This window comes from Spermophilus citellus (genome assembly GCF_964194105.1).
Source record: "Spermophilus citellus genome assembly, chromosome: 1".
NCBI classification, from domain to species: Eukaryota; Metazoa; Chordata; class Mammalia; order Rodentia; family Sciuridae; genus Spermophilus; species Spermophilus citellus.
This window is the reverse complement of record NC_138182.1, coordinates 142,213,963-142,240,273: the sequence shown is the minus strand read 5'-3', so window position 1 is coordinate 142,240,273 and position 26,311 is coordinate 142,213,963. Positions and strand designations below refer to the sequence as shown.

Sequence of the window (26,311 nt, the reverse complement as noted above, 5' to 3'; positions counted from 1 at the left end):
TGCTCATGGTCACAGCTCCACTCTGTCCATCAGCCTCTTAGCTACCTCTCATAAAGGCCATTGTAATGACCTTGGCTATACCCAGAAGAGCCAGGAAAATCTTTTCATTCAAATCTATCAACTTAATGTCATCTGCAAAGTCTTTTTACACTGCAAAGTCACATATTCATAGCTTCCATGGATTAGGCAGTTAATATGTGGGTTTTTTTCTTCTTTTTGAGGAGAGTGGGAAGAGAAAGTTCATTCTTCATTTGACTACACTAAAGTCAAGTCAGAGTACATGGAAGAGATCTAAAACAATGGCAAAGAAATGACACAGCAAATGTCTAAACACTGAATTAAACAAAGCATGAAATGAAGAACCCAAACTACACTTTAAATTAAACATTAACCAAAGGAATAAAAGGGCAACTACAAAAGAATGTTTCAAGCTATAAAACTCAGGTACCCTGATTTATTAAATGAAAACTTGAGGACAGGTGACAAGTCAAGGAAGCGGAAGAAGATGGTGCTCAAGTGCTTTTTATCTGCACCTACTCAGCTGTCTCAAGACCAGCTTGAGGCTGAAGAAAAAGCAAGTTCTTAGAGGTCATGTTACACCTCACTCTTTTCCTCCTGAAGAGAATCTTCTCCATATGGATACCGGAAAGACTAAATACCTCGGTTGTTACAAGATTTTGGAGATGGGTTGCTTTTCCAGAGATCCATGTGGCCCATTATTCACTGAATATGGGATGAAAGGAAAAAAATGTCAAATGCACTGGTTACTCAGGTGGATCCTGAAGGAAAAAAAATTAAATGTGATACAATTTCTTCACAAGGACAGTCAGAAGGCAAGGTCATTTATAGCAAATACATTGACCTGGTTCCAAAAGAGGTTATGAATACAGATTATCCTGACCTACAAAGACCTAATGAAGAAGCTATTAAAGAGATAACGGAAGACAAGGGTATCCTTAGAGAAATCTGTATTGCAGAAGGTTGCTGTAGCCATGCCATTTTGAGCAGGTGATAAACTAGCTCCTGCTCATTACATATTGTACACACCATCACAGCAAGGAATAGCTTTCAACTATGGAGCTAAACAGAGGGTTATTTGAATGGTAGAAATGCAAAAATATCCAATAGGATCTCCAAGTTTCAAGATTAATAAGAAAATTCCCCAGGGACCACCTTCTCCTGTACCTGTCTTGGGTTCTCCTAGTCAAAAGATGACTTTAAAGGAACAACAAGAGTGGAAGATTGCTGCTTGTATTTCCAACTGGAAAAATGCAGAGGTTTATACAATTCCATTAGAGACATGTCCAGCTGCTCATGGAAGAGGACTCCAGACAGTTCACATAAATGAGAATTTTGCTAAACTTGCTGAAGTGCTTTATATTGCTTATTAGAAGGCTTGAGAAGCTGTGGAAATGCATGTTCAAGTAGAGCAAAAGATGGCTCTAAAAGAAAAGTAGAAACATGAAGAGAAACTTACAGAAATGGGTCAAAAAGAGAGGAGAACAGGGATGAAAACTCATGTGGAAAAAGAGGATGGGAAGCATGTGAGAGAAATGGAATCCATCATGATGGACAAAAAGAGATGCAGAATCCTTCTAGGGAAGCTTCTGATAAGAGGTCGAAGCTTCAAAGAAATGAAAATGGATGTCAATGAAGTCAGGGCTCTTGGAGTGCCCAATTCTCAGAATTCCAAGGAAGCGCAGTGTGACCAAAGGGTTTTCAACCAAACCAAGAGTTTGAACAGTGTATTCACAGGTGGAGAAGATGGAATTCATTTACAATGTTTACAATCAATCCTGGAAAGGTGCTAAAGGTATGGCCCCGAGGATTTATAGGCCCAGTAAAAATCTGGACAAAGTCACTATGGTGATGAATTAGAAGCCAGAATAAAGACCAACAGATGTGTTCCCAACATGGAATTTTCTTTTTCAGAAAGTAGACAAAGAGGCCGAGAAGGACCAATTAAGTCTGAAGAAGATCCTTTTGGTTTGGACAAGTTTTGGGAAGAAGTCAAACAGCATGGTGGCTCTAAAAGAGCTCTGGGGGTAATATTTTGCATAAGAACATCTGCTTAGGAATAAGGTTACCACAATCATGATGAGAAGGCGAATGTTCACAAATTAAGACTGTGCTATCAAATGAGTTTTGCCCTTATTGTGCTGTTTTATTTTGGAGTGGAGAAAGTAGGTTTTTCTTAATACATCAATTTGTATCAAATAAAAACATTTAGACAAGAAAAATGACAAGTAGGTTCAAGAAATTAATATAGAGAATTTAGATTTGTATCGCACATAGGCTGAACAAGTTTATCAGAGAAAATAATGAGATCCGAAAGAAATTGAACAAAGCTTAAAATTTAATATTTATTATATCAATTGATAAAAAGTAAGGCAAAGAAAGAAACAAAGAAAATAATTTGTAGAAAATAGATTTTGTAAAAATAAAGATAAATGATGCAAAAAAATAATTACAGCTTCTGAAGGAAACAGACCAACAACTTTGTAATAGAGCCAACTGAAAAATATATAGATATATCATGAAAGAAGATAAGTACAGTAAGTTCAGTAAAATCTTGACAAAACCATCTTGGAATTCAGGTAGAATGGGACAGGGTGGGAATTGATGGCCCAACTACATTATACAGTTTCCTAGGAATAATGTTCTGTCCTCAGGTCTTGTAAGTCCTCATCAGGGATGGCTGCTGCAGACTCTTCTTCCATCCTTCTCTGTTTCATCAGGGACTCCAGCATATCTCAGTCACCATGGTAACTCTATATGATATCTCTCACGTTGTGCTTTTGCCCCATCTGTTCCTCCTGTCTTGAAGATTCACATAACATCCTGAGACGAATTATTCTTGTTTGGGGCACTGTGTATATTTTATTGTTCAATTCAAAAGTTTTTGAGGTCAGGAATTTTCATGAATACATCTCTGTAAACCTGATGTCATGTGGTACTGGGTTCTTATCCCTTTCAACCAAGACGCTGTGCACAGAACCATCATAAAATTTTAACAGTTAACACAATTGTGAATAACTCACTGTCCATGATTCTTATTTGAAAATGCATTCCAAAAAATGAGCTAGACCATGAAATCCAACTGACTAAGAAATGACTTACAAAGTCTCTTACAGGATTATGACCAAGGGATTAGGATGATCGCTGAATGCATGTATACTACAAAAACAAGACACACGAGTGTGAAAATTATGATTAAAGAAGAGAAAATAAATTTTAAAAAGCTTTACAATGGGGGCTGTGGTTGTGGCTCAGTGGTAGAGCGCTTGCCTGGCACATGTAAGGCACTGGGTTCAATCCTTAGCACCAAGTAAAAATAAACAAATAAAATGAAGGTATTATTTGACTTCATAATGGCTGCCAATCTTACTGGAGTGAGATGGTATCTTAGGGTGGTTTTGATTTGCATTTCTCTGATTGCTAGAGATGGTGAGCATTTTTTCATGTACTTGTTGATTGATTGTAAGTCCTCCTCTGAGAAGTGTCTGTTCAGGTCCTTGGCCCATTTGTTGATTGGGTTATTTGTTATCTTATTGTTTAATTTTTTGAGTTCTTTGTACATTCTGGATATTAGGGCTCTATCTGAGGTGTGAGGGGTAAAAAATTGTTCCCATGATGTAGGGTCCCTATTTACCTCTTTTATTGTTTCTCTTGCTGAGAAAAAACTTTTTAGTTTAAGTAAGTCCCATTTGTTTATTCTTGTTATTAACTCTTGGGCTATGGGCGTCCTATTAAGGAATTTGGAGCCCAACCCCACTATATGTAGATCGGAGCCAACTTTTTCTTCTATCAGAGGCAGAGTCTCTGATTTGATATCTAGCTCCTTGATCCATTTTGAGTTAACTTTTGTGGATGGCGAGAGAAAGGGATTCAATTTCATTTTGTTGCATATGGATTTCCAATTTTCCCAGCACCATTTGTTGAAGATGCTATCCTTCCTCCATTGCATGCTTTTAGCCCCTTTATCAAATATAAGATAGTTGTAACTTTGTGGATTAGTCTCTGTGTCCTCTATTCTGTACCATTGGTCCACCTGCCTGTTTTGGTACCAGTACCATGCTGTTTTTGTCACTATTGCTCTGTAATATAGTTTGAAATCTGGTATCGCTATACCTCCAGATTCACACTTCCTGCTTAGAATTGCTTTTGCTATTCTGGGTCTTTTATTTTTCCATATGAATTTCATGATTGCTTTATCTATTTCTACAGAAATGCCGTTGGGATTTTGATTGGCATCGCATTAAACCTGTAGAGAACTTTGGGTAATATCGCCATTTTGATGATGTTAGTTCTGCCTATCCATGAACAGGGTACATTTTTCCATCTTCTTGGAGGGGATGTGGGGAAAAGGGTACACTTGTACACTGCTGGTGGGACTGAAAAATGGTGAGGCCAATTTGGAAAGCAGTATGGAGATTCCTGGGAAAGCTGGGAATGGATCCACCATTTGACCCAGCTATCGCCCTTCTCGGACTATTCCCTGAGGACCTTAAAAGAGCTCACTATAGGGATACGGCCACATCAATGATTATAGCAACACAATTCACAATAGCTAGACTGTGGAACCAACCTAGATGCCCTTCAATAGATGAATGGATAAAAAAAAATGTGGCATCTATACACAATGGAGTATTATGCAGCACTAAGAAATGACAAAATCATAGAATTTGCAGGGAAATGGATGGCATTAGAGCAGATTATGCTAAGTGAAGCTAGCCAAGCCCTAAAAAACAAATGCCAAATGTCTTCTTTGATATAAAGAGAGCAAATAAGAACAGAACAGGAAGGAAGAGCATGAGGAAAAGACTAACACTAAACAAAGACGAATGGTGGGAGAGAAAGGGAGAGAGAAGGGAAAGCATATGGAAATGGTAGGAGACCTTCAATGATACACAAAATTATAAGAGGTTATGAGGGGCAAGGGGGAGGGGGAAAATGGGAGAGAACTGAACAACAGCAGAGGAGGTAGAGAGGGAAGATGGGAGGGGAGGGGAGGGGAGGGGGGATAGTAGGGGATAGGAAAGGTAACAGAATACAACAGTCACTAATATGCCATTATGTAATAATGTGAGTATGTAACAGATGTGATTCTGCAATCTGTATTTGGGGTAAAAATGGGAGTTCAAAACCCAATTGAGTCTAATATATGAAAGATGACATATCATGAGCTCTGTAATGTTTTGAACAATCAATAAAAAACAATGAAGGTATTGTGTCCATCTACAACCCCAAATATATATTATATATATATATATATATATATATATATATATATATATATATATATATGTGTGTGTGTGTGTGTGTGTGTGCATATATATAAAGTTTTACAATGTAGAAATAGCAAAAAAAAAATCATAAGATTGAACAGAGGAAAAGGGTAAAATGTGTCAATTTCTTCATCTCTAATGTCAGGATTTCATTTATACTCAGAATGAAACTTAACACTACACCAGGGATTGAACTCAGAGACACTTGACCACTAAACCACATCTCCAGTCCTATTTTGTATTTTATTTAGAGACAGGATCTCACTGAGTTTCTTAGCACCTTTCTTTTGCTGAGGTTGACATTGAACCTGCAGTACTCCTGCCTCAGCCTCCCAAGACACTGGAATTACAGGCATACAGCACAGCACTGGGCCTCAATATTTTAAATCTGTATCTTTACTGGGGAAATTTTAAGTATTAATAAATTCATTTCTGTGAAACACTTGAAGTTCAACAACATTGTTTTATTTATTCCAGTTTCATTTTTTCTGACATATTTAAGGATTATCAAATTTTATATATGATTTAAATAATGATAGTATGACTTAGTTTGGGGAGAATAGTATATTTCTCTTTCCATCATCCATTCTTCATGCATGCACATTAAATAGCTTGATGTGTAATTGATATACATAAAAATCTACATATATCACTTATACAATTTTCTGAGTCTGATTCAGCTCCTCATTTTGCCTTCTATTTATAAGTAAGTACAGGTATGATATTTGAAAGAAAAGTGACCACAACACTCAGAGCAACCAAGAGATCTTTATTGCAGCAGTGCAACAGAGGAGAAAAGAGAGAGAGAGAGAGAGAGAGAGAGAGAGAGAGAGAGAGAGCAAGAGAGAGACAGAGAAAGCAAGAGAGATAGCAAGAGAGATAGAGAAAGCAAGAGAGAGAGGGGCCCGGCAGGAGGGAGTTTTTATAGCCCAAATCTAATGAGGTCTCTGGGTCTGCAAGCTGCCTTGTTGGCACAAGGGGGGTTATGTGTTCCGCCTTGAGCAGGGGGTTGAGTGTTCAGCCTTGGGTGTGGGGGGGTGCCGAAGTGCTCAGCCTTGAGTAGGGGCTTGGGCCTTTGGGCTTGAAGCAAACAGGTGATAAAGAGCCAGACAGAGGGTTTGAGTGACCAGGTCACCCTGCAGCTAACTTTGTTTGGCATGACCTGCAGACAGCTTACTCAGCCTGTCCTGCACCTAACAATATTTATTTGGGATGACCTGTAACTGTTTGCCCCATCTATTCAAAATGGTTACATTTGAGTAATAAACTCAGGTAATTTTCAAGTGTATGATTCTTAATAACATTTGAATTTCTATGTGAATATGTATCAGTCATACAAAACACTAGCTCATGGTAAGAGCAAAAGAGAAGTAGTCTGGGGAAGATATTTTTAAAACCTCTGCATAGGTTAGCATTTCTTTTGCTAAAATATCTCCTTTTTGCTTAATAATAGATCATCACATTACCACGTTTCTGATTTTTTTAAGGGAGTAAAATAGTCCTAATGAAGATGTTTATCTTTTTTTCTTATTAACTAAAGATAAAAGTGGTGATTAATTAGGTTCTAATGTAAACTTTAACACAAATTGATAAATAAAATGTAGAAACACATTCATAACATTGCTGGCTGTATGGTTTGACACTAGGAATGTCCCTGGAAAAGCTCACGTGTTAGGTAACCGTGGCAATGGGCAGAGATGGAAAGACTGGGTCATGAGAGCTGTAACCTCTCAGTGGATGAGTCCATCTGAAGGATTAATGATTTGAATGGACAGCTGGGTACCAACCGTGGGTGGTGGGACTTAGCTGGAGGAGGCAGGTCGTTGGGGTGTGGTCTTGGAATATATCTCTTCCCAGGCTCCTGCCTCTTTCTCTGCTTCCTGGCTGCCACGAGCTTAGCGGCTCCTCCACCAGGCCCTTCTGCCATGGTTTTCGCCTGACCTCTGACAGTGGAGTCTGCTAACCTGTGCCCTCTGCACCCCTGGGAGGTGGCCTGTGAGAGGGGAGAGCTGCAGGAGGAAGCAGGAGCTACAGGAGCCCTGCTGGCCGGTCCACAGCCCTGTGCCAAAGGCCATATGTGGGCATCCTGATGCAGCAAGAGAGCGCTGACGCCTGGACAAGAACTGAGGCAGGCCTGTAATCCCAATGGCTCAGGAGGCTGAGGCAGGAGGATGGATATTCAAAGCCAGCCTCACCAATTTAGCAAGGTCCTAAGCAATTTAGGGACAGCCTGTCTCTAAATAAAATATAAAAGGGCTGGAGATTGGCTCAGTGGTTAAGCTCTCCTGGGTTCAATCCTTGAACAACAACAACCAAAGAACCTAGTCATATGCTGCTGCATTGGGAGCGCCCAAGATGTGGGTGCTCTGTGGTAGAAGCAGCTGTAGCAGGGCCAGAGTCTGGGTTGTGCCTCAGCCTCTCTGTCCAGTCCCACCCGACCTAACTGCAGCCAAAGAATGCCAGCCAAGTCTAAGGGGAGCGTCCTGTCTGGTCCAGCTGAGCAGCACCAGCAGCCTCCAAAAGCAAGATGAGGGAAATGGTCAGATCATTGCCAAGGATTTGGAATTAGCCCCAATTAGCCCCAGGCGACTAGAAGGACCTACCTGGTGAAAGAACTTGAGGTGAGAGGCGCGGGAATTAGCAGGGAGTTCCCGGCTCTTGATCCACTGGGGCTTCCTGGGATCTCCAGATTTCCCCGTTCCTGGGAACTACAGAAGACGCCTTCGGGTGGGCTTTCTTTGCTCAGGAGACTCCTGAGAGGAGTCGCTGCACTTTCTTTTTTCAATCAGAAAGAAAATCAACTAGAGGTTTCATGGAGGGACCTGGGATGGTTGGAAGGTGAATGCTAGCGTGCCTCTGTAATTCTGAGTGTGTGTGGTGTGGGAGGAAGGGGTTCCCTGGGGTGGGGGGTCAGCAGAGGAGAACTTGGGGAACCAGATGGGCGCCTGGAAGATGCTCCTCTCCTGCACTTGCTCCCCCCCCCCCCCAACCCTTAAGAATACTTTGCAAAGGTTGCTCCTCGCCTGGCAACCTCCCTAAGCAGGAGTGAAAGGGACCCGATTTGGGGTCCTAGGCCAGGGCAGGGAGGACATTGTGAGGAGAACAGCGGAGGCTGTCCTCCCAGCCTCTGGATCCCCAATGGAAGGAAGCTGACCTGGGCTGCTAAGAGAAGAATCCAGCACTGGGGATGTGGAACAGGCCTGGGACTTTCTCACTTTCAAGTCCCTGAAGCAGCCCCTGTTCACCTCCACATGTCCCTCCCAGTAACTTTGGGCCTTTGTTCCAATCTGTTTTTCCTTCCTTTCTCCTTCCTTTCGTCTGTCACCGCTAGACATTAAACCTGGGATCAGGTACACAGACAAGTTGTGTATTTGTGTGTGTGTGTGTGTGTCAGAGAGAGAGAGAGAGAGAGAGAGAGAGAGAGAGAGAGAGAGAGAGAAACACTCTGTGGTCTTGCCACCTCCTAGGTCTATAGAACTGGGACTGTTTTCCATATTGCTACTGCTTTCGACCTCTGTGTTGGCATTTTGCTTCCCTCTTCTCTCCCTTTTTTCTTTCCACCTGTCGATACACCCTACTTCCTAATAACATGTGTGCTTGTAGGAAAAGGATTTTTTTAAACAAGAGAGGACATAAAGTGAAAAGCAAAAGTAAATACAGGCCATATTTGCATGAATATCCTCTTGAAATTTTCCATATATCCACAAACATACATACATTTTAAAAATTTTGTGTGTGTACAATGAACAGTACTGTGTATAGTGTTCAGAAACTTGCTTTTCACTATTAAATCACTTAGATCTTTTTTTCCTATCAGCACATGTGGAACTAACATTATTTCTAACTGCAGTACAGTGTTCCACTTAAGAACTCTATACTGTAATCAATTTCCTTTTTTTCCCCCTTTACATTGTAACCAAATGTTGTACAGCAGTCTTCCACCAGCAATAGGTTCGGGTACATTATTTCTACATCTTTACATGAGACTAGGTTGTCTCTTGGGTCCACGATTTAGAGAGAGACTGTGAAGGGGTCCGCTTGCTGGTCTTTTATGTCACGGGTTCCCTATGTGAGGTAGAATAGGCTGGCAGGTGGGTATGGAGGAGCCCAAAGGGCTGGGCAGGATCTTGGTTGTCTGTGCTGTGCTCTGGTGATTCTCTGACTTCATGCCGCATCCTAAGAAACCAGGAAGGGGACCCCAGAAAACCCACAGATACTGTCTCTCACCTCACAAAGTTCTAGACTGACATGCTTATACTTGTCACCTGCTGAGAAGGGTCTGTGATGACTTAGGAAAAAGCACAATCAATGCATTGTCTCTCTTGGGGGAGGGGTCTTGCATTCGTATTATAATGACTTTTGTATTCCCTCCTTCCCATCTCCAGGCACATTGTGGAATTCTTCCTGATAGTTACTCAACTGCAATTCTGCTGTGTCTATTTTGTTTCTGCCTGGCAAATTTAAACAGGTAGTGTTCTGGTAAAAAGCAAGAGTATGATCACACATGAGTAGAATTTCTGTTTAGGATTGCTTCTAAACCTAGTTTGGATCAACAAAAGAGTTGAGGTTTTAACACTTTATGTACAGGGCCTTTTGGTTGAGCTCATCTAAAGACCTAGGGTGTAGAGAAACCTCAAGATGTATTGTCTGTTTTCTGTCTTAGATGGACCAAACACAGCCCAGTCAGAATGATTGCTAACAACAACAACCATGAAGACCTCAAGGAGTGCTCACCAGCTCAGATGCCTCTAGGCCTAGTTCACACTCTGAGCCTTCAGTCAGGAGTCTCTTCCAGCAGTCACAAGTTTTGTGATTGGAGGTCTTTTCCTTTTGCTTTCTTCCCCTCTTCTAGGAGATGGGAACAGCCAATGGGACACCACCAACTGTCATGAGAATGAGATGGTAATTCTGACACCCCCCCCCATAGACTCCAGACTCTACATGCTCACCTTCATGCCTTCCTGGTGCTGATGGTCTTTATAAGTAAACTCCACATCTTATGCATCTTCTCACTGTTGGCCAACATCAACATGCTGGTCTGCCTGGTCATGATCTACCAGTTCATTGCTCAGGGATAAGCCCAGGCCTCCCTCATCCTCTTAGAGGAGTGAACAAAACCAGTAAGTGGAACCTAAGTAGTTACATGTTACTTATTTGAGGTATTTTTGGAAGTTTTTAACCTTAACACTATTGACATTTTGGGTCAGATTTTAATTTTGGGATTGTCCTGTGCATTGTAGGATATTTAGCTGCATCCCTGGTCTCCATCCTGAAAATACTAGTGGCAGCTATTCCCCCAGCTTGACAAACAAAATTGGTTCTACACATTTTTAAACCCTGGGGGGCAAAATCACTCCTGTGGAAATCATTGGATTGTACTTTTCCAATTAGATTGTTAATGATCATTATGCATAATTGGACAATAGTGAAAACGTACTAAGATCAAGGTAAAAATAAATTTTTCTAATCTTTATGTAAAGTAATTCCTTACTAACCCACTTATTTATTCATCAAAATTATAAATTCACTTACTGTTCACACCACCTGCTTACCCAGGTATGCAGGTTTGTAGGGTAGTTTTAAGAACATGGTGGGTAGAAAATCCGGAGTGAAAAAATGTGCCTTTAAGCATTATGGCACTTTGTGGAAAAGATAGTGCATTTGCCAAGATTCAAAAAATAAATTAAAAAGAGTAAAAGTAGGTAAATAAAAATAACTTAAGATATTTAAATTTAACTTCCCAGTTAACTCACATTAGTTCTTATTGGTTAAAATGTGGACAACACAAACACTCCCTGAGTACCACTCTCCCACCTGCATCTCCTCTCAGGGATGCCCTCTGTGTGAGTGGTCTCATTCTAGGTTCTGTGAATGCATTTACACACTAATGTAAGTATGTAGGAAGTACATGAAATATGCTTCGTTTCATATTTTTTAAATAATATTTAAAATTATTGGCAGTGTTCATCTAACTAGCTATTTCCTCCTTTGACAGTGCCCTAGAGCTCTCCAGGCTGGTTCGGCTGGCTCTACTTCATTGTTTCTCACTGCTGCCTAGAATCACAGAGAACAGATGGACACCATTTCCTTAACCAGTCCCCTGTAAGTGGACCATTGGGTCATTTATATCTTGTAGTCTGATTTCAGTATTAAGACAGTGAATTTTATTTCTTGTGGACATGATGAACGATTCTATAAGATATTTAATCAGAGGTTCAATTACTAAAAAAATGTGCCCTTTTTTTTTCTTATGATACTGAGCATTAAACTCAGGGGTGCCAGATGGCTAAACTATATCCCTAGAACTTTCTGTTTTTTAAGACAGTGTCTTGGTAAGTTGCCCAGGCTAGACTTGAACTTGCTATTCTCCTACCTCATCCCCAAAGTCACTGGGACTATAGGCAGGGACCATCAGGCCTAGGAAGCACCCTCTTTTGAATTTTTATATTGCCAACTTGCTTCATCCAAAAGTTGTTGACTGGTTTCCTATAGACTCCCCTCCATGCGTCCATGGCACAAAGCATTGCCTCATTTTCCCACAGAAACCCAGTCGCCTAGTGATGTGGTTTCTAGGAAACTAGTAGGCCCTGAAAAGCAGGACTAGGGAAATGACATGGTGAATCTAGATTAACTTTGTTGTGAGTGTATGCTAGTTTTCTCTTACTGTAAATCAGATGGGTGGTGAATATTGTTTCCTTTGTGGGACAATTTTCCTTAAAAACATAAAGAGCTCTCATTCTATTTTTTTATGATGAATGTGTGATTGACTATTTCCATGATCAAAAAAGAAAGGGTAAATAATTTCACTTAGTAATCATTTCACATAGTAATTATATCTCTCAAGTGTGTACATAGGACATTCCAGTGAACATAAATGGTTCAGAAAGTGCTGGCCACTTCCTGTAGACACACACACACATGCCTAACTGAATCTTAAACCCTTGTGGTTTTTGGTTACACACTGGTGCTTGCCATGAACAGAGGGCTAGGTGAGAATTCCTATCCCTGTAACAGCTCGGTTCCTGCTGACTGCTGGTGTCCAACCTGAACATTGTACACAGTACAATCTGCACTTTGAGGTGAGGCAGCCTTGCCCATTTCCTGAGAGCTGTTCTGAGTCTGTGTCTGGGCTCAACCTGCAGGGTTCCTTCAATGTTTCCCTCATTTATGGGCACCACTTTTCTCTTCATTAAAAGGAAAAGTATCTTTAGAAAATTCATCACATCATTTATGCCCCAATGGCTTTTGGGAGAAGCGACCAAACGCCTTCATAAGAAGTCTAATGAAAGGAAATACAATCTTTTTTAAAGGAAGAGTAATCTGGACCAACCACTATCCCTGCAACAAGACACATTAGTGCCTTTGTGTGGGTGGTCTGAATCCAAAGCCACAGAGATAAGACTGGATCATCTGAATCCTCTCTTCACTCTCAACCTGGGCCCTCAGGAAGACCTCAGGGAGTGCACAGAAAAACACCCCTTTCCTCTACCTTCCCTCCTTCAGTGACTGCTCTTGGCTCTTTCTCTCTTCCCCTTCTCTGCCACTAACTGGGAATCCACACATCTTCCTTTTGAGAAGGCAGTTCCTGATTATCTTAGGCCCAGAGAATATATTAACACATACTCCTAAACTTCTTAGCAGGCTGGGAGACGATTAAGCTTTCAGATGTTTCCTCTTTTACCTTCTCTTCATGGTGCAACTCTTTGGAGGGTTACTCAGAATGGGTAACTTCCTCTCTGAAGCTCAAGTCTCAAAAAGTTAGTAGATGATGACCAAGAATTAAATCTTTACCTCCAAAAGAAATAAAGAAAGGCTTTTTGACAAACCACTGTCCTGAGCAGTGCTCAGCACAGCATCAGAGTTGTTAGGAGACCAGCTGTCACTAAGGCCTCAGCAGTGTATTATGACCTGTTGGTGACATCAGCACAGTCCAGGCGGTGTCCACAGTACTGCAGGATTGCTAAAGCCCATCACCTAAGGAGGTGAATTTTATACAGTGGAAATTCTATTATTAACATGAACTTTCATATATGACACTTTATACCGAATTCAGAGAGAAGATATGGATTACACAAGGGAAATTCTTCTGTGTGTCTAGGGAGACTGCATTCCTCAGTCTCCTCAGTGGTGAGGATATGGCAGTACAGAGAAGGTCAGGCTCTGCAGCATGCTTGTCTCATAGAAAAAAAGTAAAGAGGGAGGTCTCATGAAAATCAAAGGGACCTCAGTAGAGGAAAGAGATCAGAGGAAGGGAGGTGGAAAGAGGAAAGAGAAATATTGGGGAATGACATTGGTCAAATTATATTGTTATATTGTGTGTATATGAATATGTAACAACAAATCCCACCATTATGTGCAAATATAATTTACCAATAAATTATTGAAAAATAAAAATAAATAAAAATACTTACTATCTTGCATGTTTCAAATTGATAAAAATTACAGGATCAAACTATACCAAAGAATTATATCGCTATAAGGGAATGAGGAATCTTCATGAACTGAATGTATTCCTTTACGTTGATTTTATTGGAGAACATTAGGCAACATTTCATAAAGTACATACACAACCTACAACTCTATGAGCTCACTTTAAAAAGGGACATTTACAAGGATCAAATAAGTAACATGACTTCTGCTTTTGGAGAGTTAGTATTCAGAGTTTCTAACTCAAAACAATGAATAAACAAATTATGGTGGGTGATTGCTCTAGAATCCATTTCCAAGGATACAGGTCCAACTCAGTAAAATATTCCCTAGAATGCAGCTTCAGGAGGGCACTGGTGATCAGGTTTCAAAAAGAAATATAACTCCATGAGATAAGCACAGGTGGCCCATGACCAGGGCAGTATGTAACACTAACATTGATAATTGATAATTGAGTGATTTATAATTTTTAAACAGGACGGAAAAATATTAATCTCACCCAAGGTCTTAATGACTCTCATTAGGTCTAGATCTAAGGGAAAGGGTTGTTCTAATCATACAGGATTCCTGCTACTTCCATAGAAAAGTACAGGAATTTATGACTTAAAATACAAATGTATTATATTGAAGTTCTGGAGGTCAAAAATTCACTCCGAGCTTCAAGTCCAAATCAGTGTGGCAGCAGGGCTGCTCCTGTCTAGGAGCTCTACTAGAGGATCTTTCCTTTATTTATTTATTTATTTTAAGCTGGCTGCCATCCTTAGCTGTTGTTCACACTCTTCAACTTCAACAGGCATCAGTCCAACATCTGCTCACTTGATCACACTCTTCTCTGATGAGCTCCCTTTTATCTGCCTCTCAAAAACAATAAATAAAAATGAAATAAATAAACCATAGAAAAAATGTCATAAAAGCAAAGATGTGGGACAGCTATAAATTTAAAGATAATTTTAAAGAATAAAATTATGCTCTGTCATAAAAAATAATATTTTTTAAAAAGCCACTAAAATCTACATTTCACCATGAATATAAAACTAATGAATATCTATATACCAAATAATACAGCAACAATTTTGATAAAGACATAAGGAGACACAGAAACACTCTAATAAATAAAGAATAAATAAAGAAGCTTACATATAGTGCCATCCAGGAGAGATCAAGAAGAGGAATAAGGAAGGGCAGAAAAGACACGAATAAATAAATGAACAAAACAAATAAATAAATAAAAGCCATGGTGAAGATTTTGACTGAACCCAGATGACCCAGGAAAACCTTCCCATTCAAAATCCTTGTCTTACTCTCATCTCCAAAGTCTCTTTTGCCATACAAGGTCACATATTCACTGTCCAGGATTTGTGAAATTTATTGAGAGGACTCATTCTTCATCCTTACTACAGCAAAAATAAAGTCAGAGTGTATCAAAGAGAATTCACCTGTGGTAAAATATAGTACTCTGTGAGAAGAAACCAACAATGAGCAAAACAATACAGAATAAATGACACAGCAATTGTATAATTATATTGAATAGAGCAAAGCAGCATGAAATAAACAGAACTATAGTTGGAAATTAAACTTTAGCCAAAGAAATGGAAAGGGCAATCACAAAAATATTTTTCGTGGTACAAAACTTAGGCACCCCGATTTAATAAACAAGAATTCCAAGACAAGTCACTGCAAAGAAATGAAAAGGGAAAACATAAGAGTTGTGTAAAATAGACATGATGAACAAGTTCATATCAGAATAAACAAATAGGAATCAGAAAAGAAATAGCATGATCTTATATTTTAATATTTGGTATATTAATTTTCATAAAGTAAGGGAAGGAAAGAAACAAAGTTATAATTGATTCAAAGATGATAGCTTTTTAAAAAGAAAAGCCAAATGATGCAATAAAGTAATAAATAATAATTATGGTTTCTGAAGTAAATAGATTTAAAACTTTGTGATATATCCAAGTCACGGGTTAAAGTTAAAAATGAGTGAAAATTTTTCATTGAGGAATTATGCGACACTCCAGCCATTTTACCTGGGTCTTATTACCATCAAAAATAGTATAATTTTAAGTAATGTGGTCTCCATTTTCAAAATAAAAGATCTTATTTAGAAAGGGTACAAAAATACTTAATGGTAATAAAGGATTGAAGTCCACAGGATTGCTGTTGAAATTGTCCCTTTGTTTTCACCTCCAACCATACTTAATGCATGTCCCTAATCCATCAAGGAGCAGAGATGCTGAGCTGGGTTTCTTCAGGCATACTCAGATTCCTACTCTACTGATCTAGACTTTGCTGTTCTACCTGTCCCCTGCCATCATGAGAGAATGTATGTAGAAAGAGGAGTCTCAGAGAAGTTATATAAATCAGAGAACGAATCTTTATCCTCAAGAACCAGGACATAGTCCTCCAATGAGTACACAGGATTTGGATAGTACATGTGTAAGTCTGAAGCTCCTAAATAAGGGAATAAAGATCATAAAGCTATAGTAGAAATTTAGTGCATTCATTTATTAAACAAAAAATTCTGAATATCATGTGCTGAGTTCTAATAATAGAGATGGCCCATGACTTTATAGAAAATAAATTCTATATCTTGCTAAAAGACAAACCTATATGAGCACTATATTCTCATTGCACATTGGGGTTTGCAGTAGACTTCCTTCATTTGGATTGGACTCCATGCCATTCACCATAGCTCTATTCCTGATGGTGTCAGAGCTCATGAAGTAGCAGAACTGTTGACTTCTTTTATTTTGCCAAATTTTGCTTTGAAAATTCTGCTGACATGGAGCTTGAAGGCTCACACACTCCAGTTCCTTGTTTCTAAGACACAGTTGCATACCCAGAAGAACCAAAATACCTGAGTAAACTCTAGAGCTCCATTAGGAACAAGAACTTACAGCTAAAACAGCTGCTCACCTCCTAGCATACATCTCCCCTTCCTAATTCTCCAGCCCTGCACACACAGATTCTTATTTTGTTCTATATCTCTGGCTTGAATAGGGAACTAGTATGTTTCCATCTAGACCCTGCCCTCAAGTCTCTGCATACCCACCATCCTGGTTAAGATATTGGATACTGTTCACCTTCCCTTGCATTTACACGTTCATCCGTTCATCCTCTTCATTTCACATCCTGCAGATTCAGTCTCAAATCATACATTGGTAAAATTTGGTTCTTGAAGACATTAAATATTTATTGTCTTTTGTCACTGCCCCTACAGCTAACCAAGCACCCCAGCCAGTATTTAACTGTCCAAGGTAATCAAGATCTCTCATGAATTCTTCTGCATGTATGTTATATACACACTTCAATCAAATGGTATGTGGCAAATGAGCTTGGTGTGAGTAGATTCATAGCACATTGGTTAATATTGGATCCTTGCTTAATGTACAATAGACTAGTTTTTTTTTTCCAAAGGGGAGTCTGGGCAAGAGTACATTTGAGTGAGAATGAATATAGTTTGTGTCTCTTGGTTAGATTGACATATGTCTGTGTGCAGTGATTTCTTGTCCTGTGATGAGGAACTTGTTTATGTGTGTGTAGTTTTGTGTTTGTGCCTGTGTGTGTTGTTCATTTTTACGGGGATTATCTGATCAATGTAATTAATAAACTATTATCTGAGACTAGAGCAATTATATTTGTGGAATCTAAGGAAAAACTTCAAAGAATAGGAAGATATGAAAATCAATGTGCTTAAACAAAAATCATGACTTTTCAAAATATGTTTATGTGTAATTCACGTAGCATACAAAGTAAGAGAATGGACGGACTAAGCCATATGTGACATGAATGAATTCTTCATATAAAATGATGAATGAAAGAAGCCACACACAAAGGAGCTAAACAGACACTTCTCAATAGAAGAAAGACCAATGGTCTACAAATGTATGAAAAAAAAAAAAGTTTGATGTCTAGAAATTAGAGAAATTAAAACTATATTGAGATTCTTTCTCACTCCAGACAATTATCAAAAATATAAATAACAATAAATGTTGATGAGAATGTGGGTTCAAAGGTGCACTCATACTTGCTGGTGAGTCCACAAACTGGTACAAACACTCTGAAAAGCAATAGAATTTAGTCATTAGCAGGAGAGAAAGAGAAATAAACCAACGAAAATAATATAAAATCAGACCAACAACTATAGTGTGAAAAACTCAAACCCTCAAAAGATAAAGCAAGAATAAATAATTACATTTTTAAAATGCTAAAAATTAGAGAAAAGAAACAAATAAGTATATGTATCTTGTCCCTGAACCAAGCAGCACAGCAAGAATTCACATACATACTTACACACACACATACACACACACACACACAAAAAAAAAAGGAAAGAAAAAAAATTCTAAAGAATAGATTGACCACTGAGATGGTAAGCAGTTGCCCAGATTGGGTGGTCATGTCCATGTCCAGTACTCTTCCTTTCCAGTCCTTCTTGAGTCAGGCACTAATAGAGCTGGGGTGGGGTTGTTAGCCTCTTCCTGTGTTTGTGCTGCTCTCTGAGCTGCCAGTTGGAGCAGCCTAATACTGAAGCTGTTTAAGACTCAGCTTCCCTTCTCACCAGTATGAGGCAGGGTGAGTTGGGATGGACTGTCAGTTGGCATTCTGTCCATTCAGGCCAGTTTGGTGCACTCTCTGGGTACTGCTTCTGCGGGATCTGGGAGGAGACTTCCAGCAGGTGGGGCTGAGGGCTAATCAGGCTTTGCTGGGTGGTGTCTGCTTTGGAGGCATTAGACCCACCTGCCTCTAGGCTTCACAGCAGCTGATCTCTGATGTGGGTCTTGTTCTCAGCAACCTTCAAGGAAATCCAATCATGGGGCATAGGGGCCAATCCATCTCTCACTGCTGCCCTTGAGCACGGCCTTCCTGGGTTTAGTCCATGAGTGAAATCACGGCTCCTGCTCAGACTCCTGGACTACTTCTGGTCAAGGGAGCCACCAGACTCAAAGGAGAGGTGAGTTGGGCTACCCTTCCCACCTGGTTGGCATCTGCTGGGATATTGCAACGGAGTTTGCTCTGCTCTCCTGCCTCCTGAGCCACTGTTGCAGAGAGACGGCCCCAAGATTGCTCCTGCCTCAGCTCTTCATGGTCAGTGGGATAACGGGAGTGCTTTTCAAGCACTAGTGTACAGTGCAGCCTCTGGATCAACTATGTTTAGGCAGCATTTTTTTTTAAAGAATACACCTGCTTTTGATATATTATATACATACATGGAGTACAACTTCCCATTCTTGTGTTTGTATATAATGTGGTGTTACACTGCTCATGTAGTCATATGTGAACATAGGAAAGTTATGTCCAATTCATTCTACTGGCTTTCCTATTCCCATCCCTTCTCCTATCTCTTAATTCCCCTTTGTCTAATACAATAAACTTCTATCTCCCACTCCCTGCTTAAAATGGGTTGATATCTGCATATCAGAGATAACATTTGGACTTTGATTTGGGGGGATTGGCTTATTTCCCATAGCATGATAGTCTCCAATTCTTTCCATTTATAGCCAAATGCTATAATTTCATTCTTCTTTATGGCTGAGTAATATTTCATTGTGTGTAAATATCACATTTTCTTTATCCATTAATCTGTTGAAGGGCACGTAGGTTGTTTCCGTAACTTAGCTATTGTGAGTCAGGTGCTACATTTATTGATGTGGCTGGGTCACTATTGTTTGCTGATTTGAAGTCCTTTGGGTATATATGTTTTCTGAGGAATCTCCATACTGCTTTCCAGTATGGAGTCCCAACAGCAACATCCTTGCCAACATGTATTGTTACTTGTATTCTTGATATTTGCCATTCTGACTGGAATTAGATAGAATCTCAGTTTAGTTTTAATATGTATTTCTGTAATTGCTTGAGATGTTGAACATTTTTTCATGTATTTGTTGACTGTATTTCTTCTTCTGTGTAGTTCAGAACATACAGAAATACAGAAACTGTATTTCTTCTTCTGTTCAGTTACTTAGCCTATTTATAGTTTAGGTTATTTTATTTTATTGTGGTGGTAAGTTTTTTGAGGTTTTTTAAAAAATATATATATATCCTGGAGCTTAATTCTCTATGTGAGGTGCAGGAGGCAAAGATTTATTCCCATTCTATAGGCTCTCTCTTCATGTTCTTAATTATTTGCTTTCCTGTAAAGAAGTTTTTTAGTTTTATCCATCCTATTTATTCTTGATTTTACTTCTTGTGCTTTAGGAGCCTTGATGAAGAATTCAGTTCCTCAACCTACAAGATGAAGAGTTGGGCCTACTTCTTGTTTTAATACGTGCAGGATTTCTGGTCTAATGCTTAGGTCTTTGATCCACTTTGAGGTTTGGACAGGTTGAGAGCTAGAGGTTTAATTTCATTTTGTTACACATGAATTTCCAGTTTTCCCAGCACCATTTGTTGAAGAGCCCATCTTTTCTCCAATGTATGTTTGTGATGAGATAACTGTATTTAAGTGGATTTGTCTGTGGGTCTTCTATTTTGAAGTTCTTTGGTCCTGTTTATATGCCAATACCATGCTGTTTGTTTTTACTATAGCCCTGTAGTATAATTTAAGATCTGCTTTTGTGATGCCTCCTGCTCTACTTCTCTTGCTAAGGATTGCTTTGGCTATTCTGGGCCTCTTATTTATCCAAATGAATTTCATGGCTGCCTTTTCTGTTTCTATGAAGAACATCATTGGAATTTTAATAGGAAGTGCATGAAATCTGTAGAGCACTTTGCGTAGTAGGGCCACTTGGATCATATTAATTCGAGGCAGTTTTTTGAACTCAGGTTTTTCCATATAAGATCTGTGTTCTCCCTCCCTCTGGTGAATCAGCACCACCATCATTGCTTTTCGGCTTTGGTGTGGCAGTGGTGCTTCAATATATTCTTTCTTTGTTCATTGTATCAAAATTTCTGACTCAAAAGTCACTTTGAGTACCCAATATTGAATTTTAGTGAAATCCCTCTTTCACTCTTTTCATTGAGGATCTCGTCCACATGCTGCTTTTGTCCAGTACCACTGCGTGATTGGGCTAAAGCTGTCCTCTACTTGGCCATCTGCCTTCTCTATAGCTGAATTCCTATGAGAACCCACTGCAGGGTGCTCTGTCTGGAGGTGGGGAGATGCACTGTTGATATAAGGGGATGGCTGGTCAACTGTGGGCTTCCCAAAATGTGGGCTCCCCTTCAGTGCCCAGCAGGGCTTTCTGTTTACAATTTGGTTTTAGAGAGCTTGATCTGCTTCCAGGACACTGCTGGTTCCAGACACATTTTAATTTTTTTTTCACTTTCTTTCCTCAGAAGCTATACGGAAAAATGTCCCTTTGTCCCTTCTTCAGTCATTTACCTTATGCTTTCTCCCTCACTCCTCCGTCATCCATCACAAATTAGACATGCTCTCCTCTTTCTAGAAGGCAGTGCTGGCTAGTTTATGCCCAGACAAGATTCTATACATACCCATTGATTTCTTTGATAGCTGGGTGATGAAGGGGTTTTCTAGATGTTTCATCTTCTGGCTTCTCTTCAAGGTACAACTTTCAGAGGGTCACTCAGACCAGGTAACTTTCTCTCTGAAGCTCGACTCTGAAGGAGTTCATTGATGATGACAGAGAATGAAATCTATACCTTCAAAAACAATAAATAAAGAGAGGCTTTTTTTCAGACCACTGTCCTGAGCAGTGTTCACTACAGCATCAGGGTTGTTAGGAGACCAGCTCTCACTAAGGCTCAGCAGGGAATTATGACCTATTGGTGACATCAGCACAGTCCAGGGACCCAGGCAGTGTTCACACTACTGCACATTGCCAAAGCCTGTCATATAAAAGACACCATTTATACAGTTTAAATTCTACTATTCTCTTGAACTCTCCAATCTTTTACTTGATACCAAAATTAGAGAGACATTATGAAACACACAAAGGAAATTCTTCTATGTGTCTTGGGATACCACATAATGTACCCTAAGAAGACGTGGTAAGGATACGGCAGTATCAGAGAGGGTCAGGCTCAGAACCATGCTTGACTCATAGAAGAGGTAAAGACTTTATTTCATTAGTGCTGTTTATATTATGTAGAAACCTAGGAAAGAGACATGTTGGAATGTAGGTGTGCAGCTGAGAACATCTCATCCATCCATCCACCCCAGCAGTTATTGAATTTCCCCTAATCCTAGCACAGTCTCCTGTATCTTCACAGCCAGACTTCTCTCCTCCACCACTCTTCCTCATCACACCCACAGTGCTAGGGAGATGACAACCCTGTGCTCACCACACCTAGCCTTTCTCAGGAATTCCTCTCTTATCAAGCCCAAAGTTGTCACTCTCCTGCAGTTTGTGCCACAGTCCAGTCTGTCTTCTGGAAACATTTAGATCCCATCAGATTTTCAGCTCTGAGGGAGCTATACTGGACCTTCCATGCCATGTACATTGCACTTAATCTTTTCAATTGAATATGTGTTTTGTCTCCTTCACCCCATGATACCCCTATCACTCTGGGTATTCTCCAACACTGACAGGCATATTTATCAGCAAATATTCAACTTTGTAAGCTTTTTAAAGAAATAAAAATAAAAGATACTATTTTGCCTGAATCAAATTGGTAAAATACAGAGGGTCAATCTATGTCAAATAATGATCTAGATATAAGGGAATAAGGAATCTTTATGAACTAAGTGAAGTATTGCTCTATGTAGCTGTATTAGAGAAAAATTACCCAAATGTTTCATAAAATAAAATATATGTCTTATAACTCTATAATCTCAGTTTGAAAAGGGACATTCACAAGGTTAATATTTGTAACACGACTTCTGCTTTGGGGGAGTTGGAACTTTTATTTCTGACACAAAGTAATAAATAAGCAAAGTATGGAGGATTATTCCTGCAGAATTCATTTCTAAAGATATAGGTTATGCTGAGTAAATTATTCCTTAGCATCAGGATCAAGAGAAAATATAACTCCATGAAATAAGCACAAGTACCTTCATGAGCAGGCTAGTATGTACTAAGCATATTACTAACTCAATCATCTATAATTTTAATACAGAACAAAAAAAATCTCACCCAAGATCAAAATGACTCACATTGACCTAACTATAAGGAAAAAAGTTTATTCTTGTCATATTTGTCTCCTAGAATTTTATGGACTAAAATAAAAATTTATTATGGAGGTCAAAGCCCTCCCTGGACCTCAGGCCTCCCTGTGTCAGCAGGGCTGCCCCTGTCTGGAAGCTCTACTGCCTGCCTTCCTAACTGTTGTTCTTCATCTTCAAAAGGCATTGGTCCAACATCTACTCATGATCACAGCTCCACTCTGTCCATCAGCCTCTTAGCTGCCTCTCATGAAGGCCATTGTGATGACTTATGCTGTACCCAAATGATCTAGGAAAATCTTTTCATTCAAAATTATCAACTGAATCTCATTTTCAGAGTCTCTATCTCAGGGTCACTATTGCCATGCTAGGTCACATATTCATAGCTTTCAGAAATTCGGAGGTTGACATTGGGCAGCAGGTGGAATAATAGGGAGAACAGTGTTCATTCTTCAGCAAAAATGGACATACAAAAATCATAAAATTGGAAAAGCTAAAACAGTTCAGTGCCCATGAGTCTCACTTAAAAATGCATGCAAAAATATAGCTTGACTGTGAAATCCAGCCAACTAAGAAATGATTTAAACAGCTCTTACATGGCCAAATGACTGGGGTATGCACTGAATCCATGCATATACAAAAACAAGACAAATCAGTATAGAAATTATTAGAGAAGAGAATGTAAATTTTCAAGAGTTTTATAAATAGATGTAGCTACAAAAACCATGTGGTAGGGACAGAGGAAAAGGGTAGGCAAGAGGCTGTGTGTGTGTGTGTGTGTGTGTGTGTGTGTGTGTGTGTGATGAGCACTCTGGGGTCCTGCCACCTGCTCAGCCTATGGAACTGGGACTGTTTTTCTTGCTGCCGCTGTTTGTGATCCCTGTTTTTGGCCTTTTGCCTTCCTCCTTCCCTCGCTCTCTTCTTCCCACCTTTTCTGTACATGCTACTTCCTTCTAATAAAATGTACCCTTGTAGGAAAAGCATTGTTTTTTAAACTAGAGAGAAGGACATAAAGTGAAAAGCAAAAGTAAATACGGGACACATTTGCATGAATATCTTCTTAGAATTTTTTATATATCTACAAACATATATACATCCTTAAAATTTTATGTGTGTACAAATGGACCATATTGTATATACTATTTAGAAACTTGCTTCCCCCCCTAAATCACTTGGATGTTTTTTCCTCTGTCAGCACATATGGAATTCACATTCTTTCTCACTGCAGTACAGTGTTCCATTTAAGAAGTTGATAATGTAATCAATTTCCTTTTGATGGCCCTTTAGGTTGTGACCAGCTGATGTACAACAGTGCTTACACCAGCATTGTGTTCAGTTACATTTATTTCTGTGTCTTTATATAATTCTAGGTTGGCTATTGGGTCCCAGTTTTAGGGAGAGGCTGTGAAAGAGTCCACTTCCTGGCCTTTTATGTCAAGGGCTCCCTGTGTGAAATGCAATAGGCTGGCAAATGGGTACAGAGGAGCACAAGGGGCTAGGCAGGGGTCCTGATGCCTGTGCTCTGCCTTGGTGATTCCCTGACCTCACACAGCATCCTAGAGAAATCAGGAAGGGGATCTCAGAAAACACACAGAGAGTGTCTCTCCCCTCCCAGAGCTCTAGATTGTGCTTGTTCTTGTCACCTGCTGGGAATGGTCTGTGATGATTTAGATAAAAGCACAAAGCATTTGTCTCTCTGGGGGTGGGGGGTTGCTTTTTTATTCTAATGACCTTTGTACTTCCCCCTTCCCATCTCCAGGCACATAAAGGAATTCTTCCTGATTTTCACTGAGCCAGGATTTTGCTGTAATTATTCTGTTTCTGGCTGATAACTTTAAACAGGTAGGGTTCTGGTGAGAAGAAAGAATATGATCACACACGAGAGGAATTTCTGTTTAGGACTGCTTCCAAGCCAGTTTTGGTCAACAAAAGAGTTGAGGTTTTAACACTTTATGTACATTTCTTTTCTTTGATTCTCATCTGAAGACCTAGGGTGTAGAGAAACCTCAAGATGTCTTCTCCATTCTTCTGTCTTGGATAGACCACACCCAGCTCAGACAGGTGGGTTGCTAACAACAATATCCATGAAGACCTCAAGGAGTGTTCACCAGCACGGGTGCCTCTAAGTCCTGGTTCACATTCTGAGCCTTTGGTCAGCAGCCTCTTCCAGCAGGACAGTCACAAGCTTCATGATTGAAGGCCTTTTCCTTTTTCTTTCTTCCTCTCTTCTAGGTGATAGAAGCAGCCACTGGGACCAACAACAAGTGCCATGACAATGAGATGGTGATTCTGACACCCACCACAGACTCCAGACTCTACATGCTCACCTTTCTGCCCTCTCTGGTGTTTCTGGTGTCCATCAGGAACCTCTAGGTCCTGTCCATCTTCTCCCTTTTGGCCAACATCAGCATGCTGGTCATCCTGGTCAGGATCTACCAGTTCATTGTTCAGGTGTGAGCCCAGGCCTCCCCCCATACTCTTAGAGGAGTGAAGAAAATCAGTAAGTGGAACCTAACTAGTTACGTGTTACTCACATGTGGTATATTTAGAAGTTTGTAACTTCAACACTGTTTTTGAGTCAGATATATTTTAATGTGGGATGGTTCTGTGCATTGCAGGATATTTAACTGCATCCCTGGTCTCTACCCTGAAAATGGTAGTGGCAACTGCTCCCCCAGCTTGACAACCAAAAGTGTTTCTACATATTGCCAAACATCCTGGGTGTCAAAATCACCCAAGGAAATCACTGGTTTGGACTTTTTCAATTACATTGTTAATGCGTGAACTTTATGCACAAAATAGTGAGAACACACTAAAATCCAAATAAAAATCCATTTTTCTAATCTGAGAGTAATTCCTTACAATTCATTTATCCTTCAAAATTATAAATTAACTTACTGTTCTCACCACTTGCTTACTCAAGTGGGCAGGTCTGTAGGGTAGTTTGAAAATAATAGAAACATAGGTGGGTAGAAGATCAGATGTAAAAAATGTGCCTTTAAACACCATGGCAGTTTGTAGAAAAGATAATGCATTTTGCATAGATTTTTTTTAACGAGTAAAAAAAGGAAAACTAGGTAAATAAAAACAATTTAAGATATTTAAATTTAATTTCAAAATAAATTCAATTACTTTTTACTTATTAAAATGTGAACAATACAAACATATCCTGAGTATCATACCCAGACTTGAGTCTCCTCTCTGAGATGCTCTCTGTTTGGTCTCATTCTAGATCCTGTGAATGGATTTACTATGTAAGTATGTAGAAATACATGAGATATGTTTTGGTTTATATTTTTAAGACAATTTAAAAAATATTGGCAGTGTTTATCTACCTAGCTATTTCCTCCCTTGATGGTGCCCTAGAGAGCTCTCCAGGCTGGTTCGGCTGGCTCTACTTCATTGTCTCTCACTGCTGCCTAGAATCACAGAGAACAGATGGACACAATTTACTTAACAGTCCCCAGGAGATGAGCCATTGGGTGATTTATCACTTGTGGTCATATTTATATATTAAATATTCATTTTT

At 39.6% G+C, this 26,311-nt stretch overlaps 1 pseudogene across 1 annotated transcript; it reads left to right on the top strand.

Moving 5' to 3' along the window:
- Positions 1 to 505: 505 nt before the first annotated feature.
- On the top strand, positions 506 to 25,155 carry LOC308650910 (SNW domain-containing protein 1-like; annotated as a pseudogene). Its single transcript has 2 exons — positions 506 to 2,045; positions 25,015 to 25,155. The product of its transcript is annotated as an SNW domain-containing protein 1-like (transcript).
- Positions 25,156 to 26,311: the final 1,156 nt, after the last annotated feature.